This window comes from Hipposideros armiger, unplaced genomic scaffold (genome assembly GCF_001890085.2).
Source record: "Hipposideros armiger isolate ML-2016 unplaced genomic scaffold, ASM189008v1 scaffold_586, whole genome shotgun sequence".
Classification (NCBI taxonomy): Eukaryota; Metazoa; Chordata; class Mammalia; order Chiroptera; family Hipposideridae; genus Hipposideros; species Hipposideros armiger.
In genome coordinates this window covers 483,046-504,344 of record NW_017731936.1, presented here as the reverse complement: position 1 = coordinate 504,344, position 21,299 = coordinate 483,046, and the positions used below count along the sequence as shown (strand labels likewise).

At 34.8% G+C, this 21,299-nt stretch overlaps 1 long non-coding RNA gene across 2 annotated transcripts in view; it reads right to left on the bottom strand.

Annotated features, from left to right (window-relative positions):
- Positions 1-1,492: 1,492 nt before the first annotated feature.
- The window catches only part of LOC109371706 (uncharacterized), a 174,848-nt gene continuing 155,041 nt past the window's right edge, over positions 1,493-21,299 (bottom strand). The window contains exons 2-3 of one of the 2 annotated variants that reach the window (XR_002121912.1): positions 12,525-12,664; positions 1,493-1,889 (exon numbers count right to left, since the gene is read on the bottom strand). This is a non-coding gene — a long non-coding RNA (uncharacterized LOC109371706). Of the gene's footprint in view, positions 1,890-11,743; positions 11,919-12,524; positions 12,665-21,299 lie in introns of those variants that run through there. The other variant, XR_002121913.1, reaches the window with a different exon arrangement.

Here is a 21,299-nt window from a genome sequence, read left to right as displayed (position 1 = left end):
TGATCACATCAAAATTATAACTAAGCTACAAAACAACCATTGAGAATACTTGAGAATTACCTGAAGTCTAACTGAACCAAAGCTCTACAACTAAGAACATCACTGAAGAAGCCACCTTGAGACTGGTAGGAAGGGCGGAGATGCAAAATGGATTGGGCCCACACGCGCATGTGACCATTAAAATTCAGGAGGGATGGGGCCGGCCAAGTGGCTCAGTTGGTTAAGAGCTTGCTCAAGAATGCGAGCTCTGAGCAACAGCAGTTCGAGTCCCAGCCCGAGCTGAGCTGCCAACAGGTGGCAGGATGGCTCAGCTAAAAAAAAAAAAGAAATTCAGGAGGGATATCTCAACTGTGGAGGTTCCCACCACCCCGGAAAGGAGCAAATTGTTCCAGCGACACACTAGGCTCTCCAGTCCAGGGAGAAAAGTCCCTATAATTTCTGGTTGTAAAAACCAACAGAGACTGTGGCTGAGTGAGGCCAATGGTGGCTGGAGTTCCAGATGATCCTTTTAAAGGGACCACACACAGAACTACTCACCAACGGAATCACTGGTGCTGAGCTCCAACTCTAGGGCAGCTGGAGAGATGACAGAGACACACGGATGGGATCTGAGTTGTCTGGCTTCAGGATGAAGGAACTTCAACAAAGAGATAGGAAACATAAAAATGAGACAGAAAACATAAAAGAGAATGTTTTAGAAATAAAGAATACAATAACCAAAATGAAGAATACCTTAAGGCAGGGGTGTTAAACTGGCGGCCCGCGGCCACATGCAGCCCTCGAGGTAATTTTTTGTGGCCCACGATGCTCTGAAATAAAATGAAAATAGAAAAAAATTGTTATGAAGAAAATAGCACTTAGGGGAGATTGAGTCAATACCATACACACAATTCCCTCGTTAACACTTTAACTACTGAAGACGAGTATACAAAAAATTACCTCGAGGGCCGCATGCAGCCCGCAGACCGCCAGTTGGACACCCCTGCATTAGGGGGAATCAATTGTAGATTAGAAGAAGCAGAGGACTGAATCAGCAATTTAGAAGATAAGGCAGCAGAAAACACCCAATCAGAAAAGCAAAAAGTTATGCATTTTCAATAACTAGGTTTTACCATTTTGGTTTACTAATAGAGACCAAATTTTATGCTCTGAACGATTAATTTTTAAAAAGGTGGAACTTTATTTAGCACTACCATAACATTGCACAAGATAGAATAAAGCTTTCTTGAAATAAATAATTGGGTGATGAATAAATTATTAAAATAATTTAGGAGTGAAATTAATTCAATTTAAATATTTGTCCATAATTTATTTTTAATTATAATTGATATATAGTACTATACTAGTTTCAGGTATGCAACATAGTGATTCAACATTTATATACCTGTCAAATTGATCATCACAATAAGTCTAGGAATCATGTGTCTAAGATGGCCGAAAGTAATCATCACTTTAAATAGTAAACATGTCACTAATATGAGGTTAAGAAAAATTTAAAATAATAATTTTGACACACATTGTTCAATGTTAGGAAAATGACAGTGAGTATTATGGACATGGCCATTGTCTACTTAACATTATATTTTTCTATTATTCAGGACCCAGTGATATATACAAGAAATGAAATTGCCCTATCTCTTTAAGTCAGTAAACATAATCTATAAAATTCATATTTATTTAAATTATTAATGGCCATGTAATAACAATATTAATACTAAGGTTTAAAGGTATGCCCCTTCTGAAATTTCCGTTTTATTACGTCACTCTCTCGTCAAATATAGTGATGGTTCTCGATGTTCTTGTGTCACTGGCATACTCTGGATAATAGTGTCAGGCATCTGCTCTTCTTAACTATGAGAGACTGGTTCTGATGAAAGGATTCCTCTTATCTGTGAGAGAATGGAACAAATTAAGATAACAAAAAATTGTTAATTTATTTTTTGCTTTAAAAAAATATTTTAAGAGCAACTGCCCCCCAATTATCACCCCATAAATCATGTTCTTTTTAATTAAGTAGGAAAAAATATTATGACTATAGGTAAATTTTAAGGTCACAGAATAAGGAAAAATACCCTGCAAATCGCCTTTTCATTTTACTTACCCCTTAAGTTCAAGTAGTTGTTGAAATCAAGTTCAACATGTATTGCTCATAAATTTATCTTTTAAAAATCCTGACATTACTGAAGCATTTCCCCATGGTAATTTGGATTTCCACTCATTATATCTCTATGATTAAAGTCCCTCCAGTGAAATTTGCAATGAGGATCTGGAGAGAGACTAATTCATTTTATTATGAACTAAATATTTTATGAGCCACTCATAACTAAATTGAACTGAACCTTATTGAATTTTTATGTGTAATCAAACAAACTGGACTTTAACAAATGATCAAAACTCCTTGCTAAAGAATCTGAAGCAATAAAAACTAAATAATAAATTGATAATACATTTAGCATCAAATTGAAAATCCCCATTTGGTGTCCAATTTTCCTAATAAAATATTGTTATTAAAATTGTAATTTCCATGTGTACTACAATATTTACAATCCACAAGGTGATTCTTGCCTAAGGGGCAAAGAATTTACAAAACTGTTGCAAAAAATCCATTCATGTATGCATGCTTTGCAAATATTCTGGGTACTATGTTTTTATTTCATAAATTACAGATATCGGTAGATTTTGTAAAAGAAATATTTTTTTAAATTTCTTCTCTGTGTAACAAAAGAGTCAGGAAAGTTAAAATATGCCATAACGGAATCCTTCATTTGATGGGGGAAAAGCTAAATGTAATAAACATGGTTTGATTCCTTTGAGGAATTTTCATTGGAATTATAAATTGTTACATGAAGGAAACTTTGGGTTGTATAGCTGTATGCCCTTACATCACGAAAGGAACTATTTTAGGAAAACTTTATCTTCAAATACATTAAAGTGTTTATAGATGCTACTTATAAGAGAATGGCTCAAATATGTTTTTTAAATCAAGATGTACCTAACACTTCAATACCATGAATTAAATCTTAAATGTATGAACAATGTTACATTATAAACTCATTTTCCTGGAAATTGGCAACATTTAAAAATTGCATCCTCCACAACTAGACTGAAGAACAAAAAGGACAGCAACTTGTCTGTTCCCCTTCCCCCAATTCCCCAGCACTGTTCCCATCCCCCCAATTCCCCAATAAGAATCTTTAAAAAAAAAAATTGCAATTCCAATTAAGTGTGAAGCGTTTCTTGGTCCCTAAAATCATGATCTCATGATCTTTTAATTTCCAATAGGACATTGTATTTCTTTTGCATCCCCTTCAGTAGTGTGATATGTACTTAGGTGTGCACCTGTCATATCTGCTCTATTATGCTGTACCTCCTTAAAGATGAGCAGTAGCATTCATCTTTTTCTTATACCTCACAGCATGTGTCAGTGTCTTGCCTACAGTGAATGCTCAATAACTATTTCCGGCATCAAAGACTGAAAGAAAAAGAAAAATGATCAAAATTCAGACTGCTGCCCAGGAGAAAACTGAATGCAACTCCTTGGTAATAATCCTCCACATCGAGACTAGGTTTTGAAACAAAATAGCTTCTTGACTAGGAAGGATCCAAACAGATAGAAAAGTACTGCCACTGACCTTCAAAAGTGCTGTTCCGTTTTGTGTGTGTTTATAGGGGTATCTGATTCCTCTGAGGAGCTTTTCTTTTGCAAAATACAAATAAAGGGAACCACTCACCTCACCCCAGAGTTCTTTGCATGTTGAGACAATGGGTAAGGCAAATTGTGAAAAATGAAGATATCGATATTTTGAAAAAATCCTCTGGATGATTCTAAAGTTCATCACCACTTCCTTCTGTTTAGTGCTAGTGTCCTATATTTTTGGCTTAACTAAAAAAGTCACATGGAGAATTAATTGAATGCAGATTATGTAGATAGAATTCATTTTTCGCAAGGGTCTTTGTGACCTTGGTCAATATTATGTATTTCAGTGTATAATAGTAGAATTATATCACTGACACACACATTGATATATAAGCCTATATTATTGGAGTGGAATGTAGCATTTGTAGTCCTCTAGTGCCAATGCTGTCTTGGCTATAAATTATACAGGGTAATTCCATTGGAGCAATTATAATAAGACTTCACAGGAGAAGCACCAAAATTATCATAACACAAATTATATCAAATTCAAAAAATAAAAATATTTTCATTTAAAAATAAAAATTTTAATAATGCAAAGAAAACTGTATGACTCCAAAGAGCAACATTAAAATAATGGCAATATAAGTTTGATTTTGAATACAAATAAGATTTTCATCTTATTGTCACATTAATATATTTATTTGAAAACTTAACTGCTTTGTTGTTTAAATTCAAAACATTTTTTCAGGTTTTATGGCTGTAAAAACTATGTTCAAGGCACTTACACTAGTCAAGTCAGTCAAATAAATAATTAAGAAAACAGGAGGAAGCACTGTGACAATAGTTAATAATGCTGTATTACATATTTAAAAGTTGCTAAGAGAGTAAATCAAAAGTTTTCATCACAAGAACAAAAATGTTTGCAACTATGTAACATGATTAATGTTACATATTAATCATGTAACTAGACTTATTGTAGTGATCATTTTGCAAGGTACATATACAAATATCAAATTAGTATGTTGTATACCTGAAACTAAGATAATATTATATCTCAATTATACCTCAAAAAAAATATCCACAAGGTTAAAAAAGGGAAAAGACAACCAAAGGAAATTTAAATGTATTGATTAACCGGCACTCTTCGTAGGCTATGATAGTTTTGGTGTTTTTTTTTTAAATATTATGCCTCATGTATTCCTACCAACAACCCTATGAGATAAATATTGTAATCCCACTTTATAATGAGAACACTAAGGCTGATGGAGCTGGTGACCTGATGCACAAGTTCATTTACTTAATAGTGACAGAATCATGATTGAAAATAAAATCTTATTTCTACTACTATTGTCCACCAGGGTTTTGTAGATGGTGACGCATAGGCCAAACCTAGCCTGCCTTCTGTTTTTATATAGCCTATCAGCTAAGGATGATTTTTCATTTTAAATGATTTTTTTTAAAAAAACACAAAAGAAAGATACATTTCCCAACATAAAAATTATATGAAATTTAAATTTCAGGGTCCATAAGTAACATTTTATTATGGAAACATAACCACATCTATCCATTTAAATGTTGTCTATGTTGTGTTCACGCTACAGCATCAGAGCTGAGCAGTTACAATAGAGACTATATGGCCTACAAAGCTGAAAGTATTTTTTATTTGTCCCCTTACAGAAAAGTTAGCAGATCCCAGCTATATATTGTTGCTTCCTCATTAATGCATGTTTGTGCTTGTAGACGTGACCTAAATATAAAGTGGATCCATAGGAAAAATAAAGTGAAGAAAGCAATATTCCAAAGATACTGGTCAGTAATATTTTTAAAGAGCAATAATGCATCAGATACAATAACTCACTCTGCATTTCCTTTCCACACAATTTAGAGTTCATTGGTTTGAAAGCTTCTCCGAAGGCTTGCAGCACTTAATTCATGCATGCATTAAACCTCTCAAGTTTACTTGGCCTGAGTGTTGTGAAAAAGATCTTGGAGGCAATTTATCACATAAGAATCTGTCACTGATTAACTTTTTTTTAGATGTGTCTTGGAGCAGAAAAGTGAAGTCAAAAGTGACAATTCTGACAATACTTGCACCAAAGAGTGGAGAATCTGCCAACTGGTGCTAAAAGGATTTGTAATCTCTGCCACAGCAGGTCCTTTCCTGAGGCTCAACTCCAAATCCCACCCCACCTCCAGCAACCGGGCTTTGTGGAGACTGAAGCTTATGAAAATTGAGGGGCCCTTCTTAAGAAAATGATTACAAAATTACAACACAACATTAAATATAAGGTTTTGTAAGGACACCAGACAAGTGAGGGCCCTGAAACTTAATCATCCTTAGCTTCAAGAAAATCATTTTTTGTCCCAACACAAAAGAGAGAGTGTGGAGTCATGATAGAGAGAGGGAGTGGTGATATTCATCAATATGTTTGGGATACAAAAGTATAAATTTAATAGATTTGATTGTAAAGCAAAATTTTCATATTTCAATAGCATTCTGAATTAGGAAAGTACCTTTTTATGTAATTTTAACTCCTTTAGCAAGTAAGGTCCTGCTTGATCGTCTCCATTTTCTTAGAAAAATACCCAGCTGAGGAACAAACAGCTATACCAGTACACGAAAGAGATGGCTGCGGAAGTGCAATTCTTCCCAGTTTCACTTCACTTCACTCCTGCTTGCTTTCTTCCAGTACTTTTTGAGATTTAAACTCAGAATGAGAAACTAAAGCAGACATAAGCTCTCTGCAGGTCTCACTGAGTGCTCAAAGCTTCAGAGAAGCAGCCCAGTCATGCTGGCGGCTTGGACTCCATTTGCCCACTTCAGAACAAGTGCCAACTCTTCCAGTTTCTCTCCCTTTTCTTTACTTACTTGCAAAATTTTCCTTCACTGTCTTCCCCTTTGATTCCAGCTTACTTCCAAACCCAAGATTTTTTTTTTTTTTTTGTAGGAAGTAGTTGACTAGTGTCTAAGGACTGGAGCCAGAGTAAAGCAGGAAAGAATAGACCAGACAGTGGAAAAGTAAAAGTGGCTGCTAGACCTGGGTTGAAGCCAGATCTGAAAAAGCAAGAGAGTTAAAAGGTCTGAAATAAAGGGCCCCAGTGATCCTGCTGACAGAAGTGGTCATGGTTACCACCAGGAAAGAAGATGAAGGGGTTCTCATGCCTGTTTTCCATTGAGTTAAGCAAACACTTTCAAAAGTCAAAGAGAAGCTTGGAGTAAAGACAAGAATGCAGGCTGATGGTAGGATAATTCAGTCAGAATGCCAGTTTATTTACTTAACAGCTATTTAAAGCTCTCAAACATCCATGGGCTTTTGTTTGTTTGTTTTTATCTATAAACATTGGTAATGATTCCTCTCAGAGATGGATGCCCTGCTGACTGCATCACCTGGGGCCCCTTGCTTCTTGACCTCTTTTGAGTTCACCACAAGCAGGGATTAGAGAGTGGAGGAGAGAGATACAGGGCACTTGCTCTCCCAGCTGCTCCACAAGGCCCTGTTCTCTGTAACTACTGCTCCTCCTGGGCGGCTTCTCTTCAGTTATTCCATCTCCTCTGGGCTCCAGGAGTGACACAATCCACCCCGCCCTCCATTCAACCCTGAGGAAGGTGAGAGCTTCCTAAAATTCTACTCCCTGTATGCCTCACTCAGTATCCATCTTTGTTCTTTTAAGTAGTCCCTTCATTACTGCCTATGATTCTTTTAAATACATAGTTGCTTCATTCAGTTACATTCATTCAAGCCATCTAAATTGAATTTCTTGAGTTGGAATCCTGCCTGATACAGATTCCATACCTATTAAAAGAACTGCAGTTTTTTGGGTTTGGGTTGGTAGTGTATACACAGCCAGATTGTATTTACAATACGTTACAAAGTAACATCATTGATTATTAAGAAAGGTTCCCTTCTTTCTCCAAACCAAGATTTTGAGAAAAACACATACAACCAGGAAGGAGTCATGAGGAAAATAAAAAGATACACTTTTCAGGGGTCAAACCAACACTAACCATCACTTGGGTCACAGATGTTCCAGTCATATCCCACTGTCTTTTGACATTTTATCTTATAAAAATAAGGTCTATATTTTGTATTTCATGGCATAATAACATCAACTGTTTAATTATACATGATGTATGAAAAATAATCTAGCCACCACTGACTTCACTACATACCTCACTACATTTTAGACTTGTCAGAAAATTCAATTTACTTACCTTTCAATTTAATGAAATTATTTCAAATTTCATAGATGTGGAAATTATTGAAACACAGACATTAGAAATCTTACTTTAATGTCAAATCTCATTTGAAAATTCATTTATGTTTCATGGAAATAAGGACACTGATGACCATAATCTTAATATTTCCATACATATTAGGAAATAAGAAATATTAAAAAGTAAAAAAAAATGTGTTCATCAAATTATAGTTTATAATTTCAGGGGATGAATCTAATATGACAAAAGGATCAAATATTCAGTCAAGTCCTTTTGTCATCCATTTCCTGTGATACTAATGCATGTCAGGTAATTTTAAATTTAAAAAGAAGTTACAACTTCTAGAGCCCTCATTAATGAACAGTCAGTTTCCAGCTGCTAGAAACATCAAAAATGGTATTATTTGAAAGTCTAGATTTAAGAGGGGAGAGATTATTTTTAACTTGACATGGGTACTGAGTTTGTAATCAGCTTTTCTATTCAAGTTCTTCCTTTGCCGACCTCCTCCAGAGTCAAATGTAAGTACACATCAGCAGGCTTCCCTCATGCTTTTAAGTTCATTTCAGATTTTAGCAGGGAGGAAAGAGCCAATGTGCACATACAGCCACCAGCAAAAGAAAGAATACTTGGGACTGCCAGAGAAAGAGTCATGTTTCAGTTGAGACCAATGCAGAACCACAGCTGCCACCATATACATGTCAGCCCAGGATCTGAGAATAGATTGATACAGCATTCCCTGGAGTACATCCTTGTAGAGATGCAGGCTGTGTTCAATAGTGCTGGCCATCTAATTAACACAATGACAGTTATATTATCAAGGATATGAACACATTTTCTTGTGCTTAGGAGTATGTCTGATGAAATTAGGATCAGGGGAGATGGAAGAGGCTTTCTCCTTATGCATTAGGTAGAGCAAGCAATAAAATAATATATAATAAGGCTTACTCTTGGTCATGTGCAAGTCTTTTCCTAGCTTTAAGACTATAACTACGTCTGGTGCTCTTACATAGAGAGTAGGCCCTCCAACCGTAAGTTGTCAATTGAATTGAACATTTCTGGTTTTAAAAGTTCAATAGATTTCCTCTTTTCAGTATGTCCCTGTTTCTGTAAGTTTCAATACCTGTTAAATTAAGAATTAAGGCCAAATATTTTTGCTAATTTTCTAAATATCTGATTAAACCAAATAGCTATCACTATGGGTTACAAATTTTGGTATAAGACATTCATAAATGTCATCATTTCCAACCCATTGACAGAGTTTGTACAATTTCAACAGTCACATCTTGATTTACAAATTGAGGAATTTCACATAATGTAGATTTCTGCTTCTCAAATAAAATAAGATCTCACAACACAGAGTCTCTATTCTGGTGACAACAATCAGCTTGAGATGAGAGTCCAATCTATTTTGCTTTTTTGGTTTTGGGGGTTTTTTTGCTTTCTGTTAACACTGTTTTGTCTTTCTTTTCCTCCTGATTCACTGATGGCTCCTCCCCCATCACTGTGTCATACTCCTCCAATTTTAAACGTAGGATTTCCTCAGGACTCTTAGCAAGCCACAGAGGTTTATTTCCAAACCAGCCTGTTTCCACCATTCACCCTATTCTCTCTTTTTCCTGTACACTTATTTTATTCATTACATGAATCATACCATTTCCTGTTACCTAGCTTTTGCAAAGCTGATTCCACTATCTGAAAAATCCTTCCCCTGCTCCTTTGCCTGCTTCCTCCTTATCTTTCAAGTTGCTCTCACAGCTGAGATTTTATTCTTCTAGAAAAACTCCCTGAACTCCAGATAAAATTTTATCTTTTTATTATCTTCTTTTACAATAGCTGGAATGTCCCCTTTGTAACATTTATCAGACCATGATGATCTATTTGTATAATTATTTGTTTAATATGATCTGAATATTGTCTGTAAAGTACAAACAAGTCCTATTAGTGCTTTTCACTATGTGTCTTTGTGTTTAGCACAGTGCTTGACACATAATGGACTCATAATAAATATTCATTAACTTTGATGTAAGTATTCGAGTAAGTTCTATGAGATCTTTTAGCATCTTTTGAGAAATTCAAAAAGCCTCCCTCTCCTAGTCAAACTTAAGGATAATCCAGGTAATTTGAAGTAGATGGGCTGGTAAAGTGATTCTGGACTATGACTAGTGATGCATTTTATTACTTTATATATAACATGTTATTTTAGTCTGAAAAAGCTAAAATTATATTACTTTAAAGATTATGTTATAGAATAAATTAACATTCCAAATCTCTGAGCAACTATTATAAATTATAACAGTTTTTATTAAATTAATAATTTTTTAAATATTGTTTACAATAAAGACAATAAGCATATTACGAATATATATACTATCCATTTTTGTGTGTATCAAACAGTTTTAGGGTAATTCCCAAAATATTTTATTTCTTTTTTAACATGAAGTGTATTAAGTATGTAGAGTGTTTTGTGTCATTATCTTAACAGTGCAAATATTTCACCAAACACACACATGGTCAGGCTAATCAAGTGCTTCAAATCATTTATTGCAAGAAACATGATAAAAATAAATTCATGCTTGCATGTACTTATTTGTTGATGATTGAAAACTAGAAATCTGGAGGCTTCTTAGACAAATAAGGAATAGAGTAAAAAATGTTTGGCATCTTATATTATCTGTTGAGCTGAAAGCTGTCATCTCTTTTTGGCTTTTGCCTAAAGACCTGGAACATTAGTATGTTCACTTGGCCAAAGACAGATGGCTGCCTACACATTTACCTTGGGCTTAACACTTGTTCTTTTGATACCAACCACCAAGGAGTTTGACCCACCATCTGTGGATCTGGGGTCTCTTCCTCACTGTATGAATTTTATGACAAGAGACTGAGTGACTTTGGACAGTGCATTCTAGAATGGTTCTTTTTTAGCATATAAGCACCATAAGTCACCACCTTTACTAGTTAGGATGGGCTAGGTCAGGCTTCAAAAACAAGCACCACCCTATTTTCAGAGGCTTAACACAACAAATGTTTATATTTTACTTATCCTAAATGTCCAAATGGAGCAGCATAAGGTTCAGCTCATTGTGGTCACTCAAAGCCCCAAGCTCATGGAGGCTCTATCTCAGCCATTGCTACTATAATCACCATCTGGAAAAAGATACATTTAAAGTCAATTGCCTACAGTTAGCTCTTCCTACCAGGAACTGACACACTTCACTTCTGCTTATATTTCATTGGCCACAGCAGGTCAATGGCCATCCTGAACAAATGCGGGAGGTGATGGGGGAAGGAGTAATGAAGTACAATTCAACCATGTGCCCAGAGGAGAACTGGAAGAGAGGTGAGCACCTCTCTTAGGGATAAAGGAGAAAGTAATGTTTTGTATTTCAAAAATCAAACTCATCAGAAATTATGCATTGTACTTCTTTCTCACTTTCAAAGCAGCTCTGTATCATATTCTTCAAATTTCTTGCTTTTCTCACTATTTTAAGAGTAATGTACAGCTCATCTACGTAGATACAGACCTATCCTACACAGTCCATAAAAGCCAAATGCCTGCCATTTCTCTTTGCTGCATAAAGGTGGTTCTTTCTATGCAAAAAAATGTCATGCCCTTGGTCATGTGACCATGAAAGCCAGATTATCCTTTAACTGCACATAGGTCAGTGACATGGTAGGAGAGCTTATGAAGAGGTATGACAAACTCATAGAAAAGTTACCTATGAGTTGGAGATAATAAGAGATGTTCACAGAATAAATCACAAGATGAGTGAGTCATTATAATTGATAATTAATTACTGATTTATCTAGTTTTCCATTAGAACCACTATGAATTGCCTTGAAAATGGATGTTGATAGATTTTCTTTATTTATTACCATGCTTTATGTCCTTACGTCACTGGCATAATCCAGTCTCCTTCTTCATTACCACCATCATTTTTGTTACTTCTTCCTTTGATGAAGACCTTATGTGCCAGGCATTGTATTTGGAACTCATCTGATTATTACATTTAATATTGTAATTAATTTTTAAACTCAGAAAACCCAGACTGATCTCTTTCTTTTCACCTAAAATAAAGCATAATACAGAGCTTTGATAAGGCATCTTTATTTTCTAATGAGTTTTCCCACTCCAGACATCAGAATTTTAATTACTACAATTGTAATTATCATTGAGCTCTTCTTGCTTGGGACAGAAAACTATCAATAATAATAGTTGAAAGGATACTATAATTCTGCTTTTATAATGACAAAAATAATTATTCATCATAATTACTAAATCCATTCTATACAATAAGCACTATATAATGTTACTATATAGAATAGACTAATTTGAGTGATATGCTAAGATTTATTCATGTGGCATGAGGTAACATGCCACAGCTTCCTAAAATTTTATTATTAATCCAAAGTCCACAATTTAAAGCATAATTTCATTAAAACTGCAAAATTTAAATGAAATATGGTGGTTTTCTGTTATGTCAAGTTAGTTAAGCTGAAACTACATTCCCCACATTTCCATGTAGACAAATAAGGAAGATACCCTGTTAGCATTGACCACAAATGGAATCTGCATATGAATTGAAAGATGGCAGGGCAGCAGCACCCATGTTTATCCTAGAAAGGTGAGTGTGAGTTTGAAAGCTATTGTGGCTCACAAACATTGTCACTGACCTGCTGGTTGGCCTTGTTGCAGTAGCAGTCAGGTCCCAAACTCCTCTGTCTCCTGCCCTCTTTCAGAATCTCCAGTAACTGGACCAGGTGAGAATGCAGCGTTGCAGCCAAGGACATTCACATTGTAGGCACCTGCATCACTAAGGATGGAGACAATGAGAGACATCCTCATGGATCACTTTGTTGTTGCTTTTCTACTTCTCATCCATCTTTCCTTCCCAGTTGCCCATTCTGTTATCTTCAGAACTAATCCTAGAAACAAAAGCAGCAGCAGCATTCAATAGACTGTTTAATTAATAAACACACACAGCTGCATATGGTCAATCCCTATATCCCTATAATAAATCCCTTAATTTATGTTACTTATCTGGGTTCTCTTTCTCTGCAACTCTTTCCCAGAGACAAGAGCATGCTTGGTGTGTGTGTTAGGAATTAGGAGCATGGGAAAACCAGAATGAATAAGATGGTGAATAGATGGAACGAGGGATGAAGAAATGATGGGTGCAAATTGTGTACACATTTTGGCTATTTCTGCAAGTGAGATGGAAATCCATTGGAAGATTTTGGCAGAGAAGTAATATGGTTTGACTTCAATTTTTAGAGTTCAGCTTGTTATGAAGATGGGAATAGACTCAGGGAGCAAAGTAAAGATAGGTAAAGACTACAAATTTTGAGGCTATTTCAATCATCTGTATTTCAGGGAAAGATAAATTGAACCGGGTAGTAGTAGAGGTGTACAAAATATTTTTGGAGGTAAATCCATTATTTGTTTATGGATTGGATGACAGATGTTACAGAAAATCAGGAATGATTCTAAAGTCTTCAACTTGATCAAGTAGAACTAAGTTGTTGACTTTTGCTAAGATGAAGCTTGGAAGGACAGGAATAAGAGGTTTCAATTTGGGTTATATTTAATTGGAGATACTAGAAATGCCCACTAGACATCAATAAGGAGATATTGCAAAGGCCATTAGACATATTACTCTGAATTTCAGACAAAAATTTCTGGTTACATGTAACTTTGGGTCATTAATGTATAGATGATATAAATAGTCATAAGACTGGATGGACTCACCGAAGGGATGAGTATTAATAGTATCAAGAAGTGGTACAAGAACTGAGCCTTGAAGCACTCCAAAATTAATATAGCAGAAGAATAAGGAGAATCCAGATAAAGAAATTGAGAAGCAACTAATAAAGGAGAGTATGATGTCCACAAGCCAAAGGAAGAAATTATTTGAAAGACATAGTGACCAACTCTATCAAATGCTTCTGAAAGTTGACATAAAATAAGACCTGAATTAGCCATTGGATTTAGCAAAGTAGCTATCCCTGGTGACAAGAAGAGCTCTTTTGGGGGAAGCAATGAGGAGAAAGCTTGACTGAAATTTTTTTTGAGAGAATCAAATAGAAGAATTGAATGCAGCAAGTATAAACTACAATTTTAAGAAGCTTCACATAAAAATGAATAGAGAAAAGGTAAAGTACTTGTATAAGAAATAGGGTCAGGGTAGTTGTATATTAGTTTTTAGTTTTATTTTTTTAAGATGGGAAAACTATCAGCATGCTTGCATGCCAATGGAAATGGTCCAAAGAGAGGGCAAAATTGGTAATGCAGGAAATATTATATTAGGAATTATTTCTGGAGCACTGTCCTTATTTAGATATGTGGGAACTAGAAAGATTTATTTTAGATAATACGCCATTCAGTTCATTCATATAAACTGGTACATGAGTATATGAGCACAAATGCAAGCAGATGGATAGATGGTCCAAGCCAACTCTTAAGGTTGCTTTCATGAAACAGAGGTGAGACAATATTTCTTCTCCACTCAAAAATCTGTAAGAGCTGACAATTTCATATAACATCATGTGGAATTATTTAAATATTCAGTGATTAAAAATATTTATCCAATTAATGTTTTGTACCAAATCTTTTTTAGGCACTGGGGATAGATTGGAAAAAAAGGTTTCTACTTTCATAAAAGTGAGAACAAACACAAAAATATCACAAGGTGCAGGACAAATCCATCATTAACATGGAAAGCAATAATCAAGTTCAGAGAGAACAGCCACCTAGCCCACTATTCTCTCATCATCCATAGATATAGGATGCAAAGAGGTTTGAGGTCTTCAAGTGGTTAATTTGAACCTGCCATTCCAGATTCACTCTCACTGAGTCTATGCTCACTCAGCTTCAATGACAGAAAACACAACCACCTCTAGTGCAAAACATCAACTCTGTCACATACACATATAAGTCTTTTTATCATATCCCCCAGCCCGAATGCCCTTCCCCCTATCATAATTTATCAATATTTTAAGGCCTTAAAGAAATGTCACCTCTTCAATAAAATACATTATTTTAGGGTTTACAGTATGTGACTTATTCCACTTACTATAATTTCTCCCAAATTGAAATAATTGAATCAGTCAGTGTTTTGAGTACCACACATCAATCAGGCACTGATAATTACTGAGGTTACACAAAGAAATGACACGATATCTCTCCTCAAGATTTTCCATGTACACCTTCCCCACAAACTTGTTACTGCCTGATTCATTTTTTATTCCCCACAGAATTTCCCAGAACACCTGCAACATGTGAAGTATTCAATTAAATGTGGCCAACCAGTGGAATATTATTCAGTCATAATAAAGAAGGAAATCCTGACATTTGCAACAACATGGATAGACCTTGAGGGTATTATGCTAAGTGAGCTAAGTCAGACAGAGAGACAAATACTGTCTGATTTCCTTTGTATGTGGAATCTGAATAGCCAAACTCCTAAAAACCAGAGGCTGGGGTGTAGAAATCGGGAGATATTGTTTAAGAGTACAAACTTAAAACTAACAGATATATAAGTCCTGGAGATCTAGAGATTATAGTCAACAATGCTGTATTATAAACTTCAAGGAACTAAATCTTAATTGTTCTCACCACAAAAAAGAAATGATAATTATGTGACATGATAGAGGTGTTTTACACCTTAAATTTACGCAATGTTGTCAACTATATCTTCTCAAAATAATCTAAAAAATTAAAATTTGTTCAATGATTTCTCAGTATCTGAAGATGGGAAAAGGGAATCAAAGAGCTAATAAATTTTGGGCTAGATATTGTGTAGGTAGATGTTTTATATAATCCTCGTACCAATTATTGACACCAAATAACTTGAGCAATTTAGTAAAAGTAATCCCCTGCTATGAAAACTGTAGGCATTTAAAAAGTAATCATTAAAAAAATGAACTGCGAAAGAAAAATTTGTGGAGAGATGCAGATAATAGGAGAAAAACAGGACTCTGGAATAAGCTGAAAAACGTTGGAACAGTGAGGCCTGATCAGTTGTCCTGCTAAACAAATCTTTATCTACTCTATGGCCCATGGACAAGGTAAACCCTTGCCATGTGCAATAACTTATTTTTAATTTATGTAGATTCAGAATAAGTTTTTAAAGAAGTTTATTAACTTTTATATTAGAGGGGTAGCCTTTGCTGCATTTCTTTTTCAAAAAAGGTGCTCCACAAAAACAAAAATATGATTTGATAATTATATTTTACATTTATAATGTTTTTTCCTAGCCTAACAGTAGGTCTAATTGCAGGGGAGGGTTGTGATACAGTGCTCAAATGAATTTCACCTACACTTTTATTCGTGTACTGTTTTAAAGGTGGTATGGAATCTTTAGAAAGAAGGTCAAAATACAAACACAGCTCATTCCTGATTATTGCACTTGAATAACTAAATTAACATGATGCAGGCATTATAACCTAAATCATAATTCAATTGAACTGATTATAAAGAGGCACAGATAAGAGAGCTGCTTTAATAAACATTTATTTATGAATATGTTACCAGAGTTTCTTCCATAAAAGTAAAATAATTAAGATGCTGAATCAGATGATGACAGGCCTGCCAAGCAACATTTTTTCATTAAAACAGAACACGAGAGTGTTTAGAAAAAGTGAGACAATGTTCCTTAATGAACACAAATTTCTTTTCAAATTTTTTCATTGCTCGAAGAAAGACTATTATTTAATAAAAAGACAGCTATAATCATCAGTCACAGTTCCATTTCTTATATGCAAGAAGACAATGAACAGGAGGTATATTTCTACTTTGGCATTTAGCACATTTCATCTGACTAGAGGCTATAAAGTGGAGAGGGTCATTTTGTTATAAGCACCCAAGTGAAAACTATTATTTGATTATTATTCGTTAATGAATTATATTAGGAGCTTAGCCAAAGACTGGAAAGGGAAATCCACAAAACCATTCCAAGTCCTCAGACCTTTGAGGTCACCAAGACTCTGAGCTTCAAAGCTGTCCTATGGATGCGCACAGGCATATTTCCCTGTCACGCCCAGGTGCCGTGATGACAGGCACTGTGGAGATACACAGATGGCACCTCAGTCTCACCATGATCGCTAGTTATCCTTCATCTATTTTTCTGTTCTAACTCATGATACAGAACTCAGGTCAACATACTTTACATCTCATGGATGTTTCTGCAATTAGTATAAAAGCATTAATATTTGACCAGCATTCCATTAGAAAATAATTAATAATTTTATTTCAAATACTTTTAAATAAGTAAAAAAGTTACCCAGATTTTAAAATATTTATACAGTTCAATACTTTGATACACCAGTGTACATAATAAAATTCAATCATATCTAAAAGGCTAACATTTGTCCCATTAATTTACTACAAAATTATATATTATATAAAAAGATACCAATATAAATCCTCCCCATACTCTGCTTAAAGAAATTTAATCATGTTTCAAAGATTTTATGTGTAATTATGGCAACAGGAATTACAAATCTTGAAATTCCTCATCTCATGACTCATTTCATTTAGAGTCAAGTGTATCCTCTCAATTAAATATCCCTTCTGATAGAAAACTGAAAAAACAAATTGCAACTAACCAACTGGAAATATGTGGACTTAATCTATTTCATTGGTTTCATGTGAAGATTAACACGACAATATTTTCAAATTAAGACTTTATTTTATCTGTATTTTCAACTTGTATCACACAATGAATTTCTTAATTGATGCCATTAAACATGTATGAATCTCACTCTGACTTATGGAATCTGCATTTTTTAAAGTGAACCATAAAACTGAAACTTATATGATATTGAACTTTTGTAATGAATAGGACTGGGTTTTAATAACAATAATGAGACTTTTCTAGAAAACAATTGATATAACTGAAGTCATAGAATTTGACTAAATGGTTGCAGAGAAATGGACTAATCAGCAGAAAAGGGAGATTCAACAAAGCACAAGTAGAAAATAGTTACTGGAAAAAAAAGCTTTCTTCTTTATATTCCAGTGACTTTATAAACTAGTTATAATTACATAAGCTATAGATAAATATGTGATGAGACTTTAGATTCTCACCAGGTTGCTTAGCTCCATAGCCTATGGGAACCTTGGTTTAAATTATATTAAGCAAATTAAGAGGAGGGAAAAGGCCTCAAATCCTTAGAAAGAAATATAAACAAAATATATACTCATTTGTGTCACATTTCTAATAATGATTCCATTTTTGTATATGACAAATATGGCATACAGTCTTTTATTATATTGTTAAAGGTGAATAAAGTGTCTTTGCTGTACAGCATAAACCTAAGCATATTTCTCTTTGATGTTGAGTCTTAGAATAGCAATCTCTTTGGAGACTGGTTGTCTGAAATTCTCTCTTGCATGACCATTCAGGCTTAACCATAATCCAGCTAAAGCTGAGTCATTGATTGACACTAGGCACTGGGGCAGACAGATGAATTTCTCTGGTTTAAAGTTTAATGGAACAGATCTTTTGATCTCTGATTCTGTAAGGAACCTGAAGTTCATTTTCTCCCCCAGCTTTCTTTGTTGTTAGTACATCGTCACATACAGATCGCAATTTCATGAGTCGAATGTGATGTAGTAAGGTCAACATTGATAAACTAATACAGTGATTTACATTCATGATTCATGGGAAGATAACTTGATCACTCTCATTTCCAAGGGTGCTTAATCTATCCAATACAAACGTGACATAGGTTCTTCTAAGGTTTTCGGTTGGATATGATGTTTTGCATGAAAATAAGCTAGATAACAATTATGCAATTCAACATTTATTCTTGTATTTCTGAAATGGCCACAACATAATTTTAATATAAATATCAAAGGGTCAAAAATTTTTTTAAAGGAATAAAACTATCCCTTGTTTTCATATAGTTCAGTCTTTTCCCTTACACCAGTTTCTACAAGCCCCAAGCCATTGCTGAATCAGTGGAGGAAGAGAAAATATAGCAAGTCACATTCCCCACTGTATAGCTCATTTTGTAGTTCTAGTTTAGTCTCAAGGATTCAGCCACAAGACTTGTAAAACTCAGTTGAAGTTTCTCTGATTCTTCATGTTTATTGAAGTCTTCTTGACTAGTCTAGAATGTGTGTGTGTGTGTGTGTATGTACGCATGTATGAGCACATACATACACAGATTGTTTAGGTCCTTCCTGAGGCAAGCTAGATTGCTTTGCTCTTTACAGTAATTCAACGTACTCCAGTTTAGAATGACTTAATCAAAGTGGAAGACTTGCAAGGTGAAAAAATATGAACAGCCGGTTTTTCACTACATTTCCTTCTATAAAGAATATTTTCATAAAGATCTATCCTTGCAGGTCTTTGCCAGCAAATTGAAAGAAAAGGTACATTTGGGCACTTTTTCCAAATTTCAATCATTCAAATTAGGCACTTTTTAATAGGAAAAAAATGTAATAAAATTAGTATAAAAATAGAGTATAAAATTTCAAAATGTCAATTCTTCTGTAAGTGTCACTTATTAGATTCTTTTTCCTAAAATATGCAGTAATTTTTTACCCAAATTGATCATATGTTTGTTCTAAAAGAGCTTTTGGAAGAGTGCAAACTGCTGATAAGGCCAATAAAGCTGAGCTTTTAAACTTTTTGCATTTCAATTGCATAATCAAAACTTGATGATAGCACATCACACACTCCAAGAATGCCATGGGCATTGCACAGAAAATGAAAATTAGTTCTAAAAGCCTTTTCATTCTCTGTGGCATGGGATGCTTCTCTCCTGGCTGTATATGAAAGAGGATCGGACACAAAATGGAAAAAATATTGTGACTACAAGTGAAAGCAAAACCCAGAGAAAACTGAGCACATTGAGGGTTGAAATAGAAGAATGAGCAGCTATAATTAGCTCCAGTGCTCTATGGGAATAAAAAACAAAACCTCTTTAAAAAATATAAACAGGCAGAATGTCAGCTGAGATAGTGACTACTGCTATAACAAACCTCGGTAAATAGTGAGCAAAATGAAAGTAAATAACGCTTGTGGATAAAAGTTTGACATCAATTCCACTGGCTACATTTCTCATAAATTACCATCTATAATAAAAATTATTCTGATTTATTACTTTTAGGTATGACAACATTTAATACTAATGGTGATTTTAAATAAAGGCAGAATATCATTACATATCCTCCACTATACAGATACATAAGGCAGTTTTAATTGCCTTCTGTGTTTATAGATGTTTTCCTTTTCAGAAAATACTGCAAAGATAATCAAGATAGTGAAAGGGCCTGCTCCCCACTGCTCAGCTTTGATTTCTGTCCTGCTTGAAATGTGGTTTACTTACTGAATTAAACAATCTGACCTGGTGAAAGTGTTAAATCAAAACTTGCTTATGCTTTTCTTATTTGTGCACGCTGATGCCATAACTCTTCCAACACGAAATCATGCATTATTATAGATGGTGTCAAATTTACTCATTTCATTGAATTTAATTGAAAATATGCCCAAGCCATGTCAGCAGGAGGCACATACATGTTGAGTCAATGTGGCAGTTAATACATTTATGGCAACCAATGCTTTAAAATAAAATAACTTAGTCTTCTTCCAGGTCCATTTAAGACAGACCCAGGGAAAAAGAAAGTTGGGGATTGCCACTATATTCCGCAGTTTATTTTGCTACCCACAACATCTAAAAAGCTATTACATTTTCGCAGAAATGGCTGTTCTTCTCATGTATAAACTATGTGAACAGAGTTCCATACACTCTGAGGAGTGTGCTCCATAACAAAGGCAAGACTAGGGAGGGACTCCGTTCCCCAACGGCATTTTGCATTTCTTTTCAATTAACGAAATAAGCCTGTGGTCATCCAAGATGAAACCCTGATAGATAAGTGAAGAGAGACATCTCCTTTGAAGTTGGGGACTATGAATCCCTTGCCTGTCCCATTCTTTCCTATTTTTCTTCTTTAACTCACCACCACTTGACATATATTTGTTTACTGACAGAGTCCCTATTAGAATGTAAGAACCATGAGAGAAGGAATTTTTGTTCACTGCTATATCACCAATACCTAAAACTCATTGGACATGTTCTACAAATATGTTGTTGATGATTGGATAGAAATCAAAACTGATAACCTGTCGTGCCTGAATTATACATGTACTCCCCCTAATTCTTCACTTTCTGAAAACTGCACTCTCATAGTCACCTCAGATACCTCATAACTATACATTAAAATGACTGACTACAAGCCCTTATTCTTGCCCATCTCTCTGCTGTACCTCATATAACTAACAACTTTTGTTTTATTAAATTTTATTGGATTGAGTCACATTCCATTTCCCTTAGTCCTTTTAATGATCTGAAAACTCATTCCCTGCCCTTTACTGGATTCTTAGAGGGCTGTGGGCATGCCCTAAGCATAGCCTTTCCTTTATGGCTCTCCTCATCTTG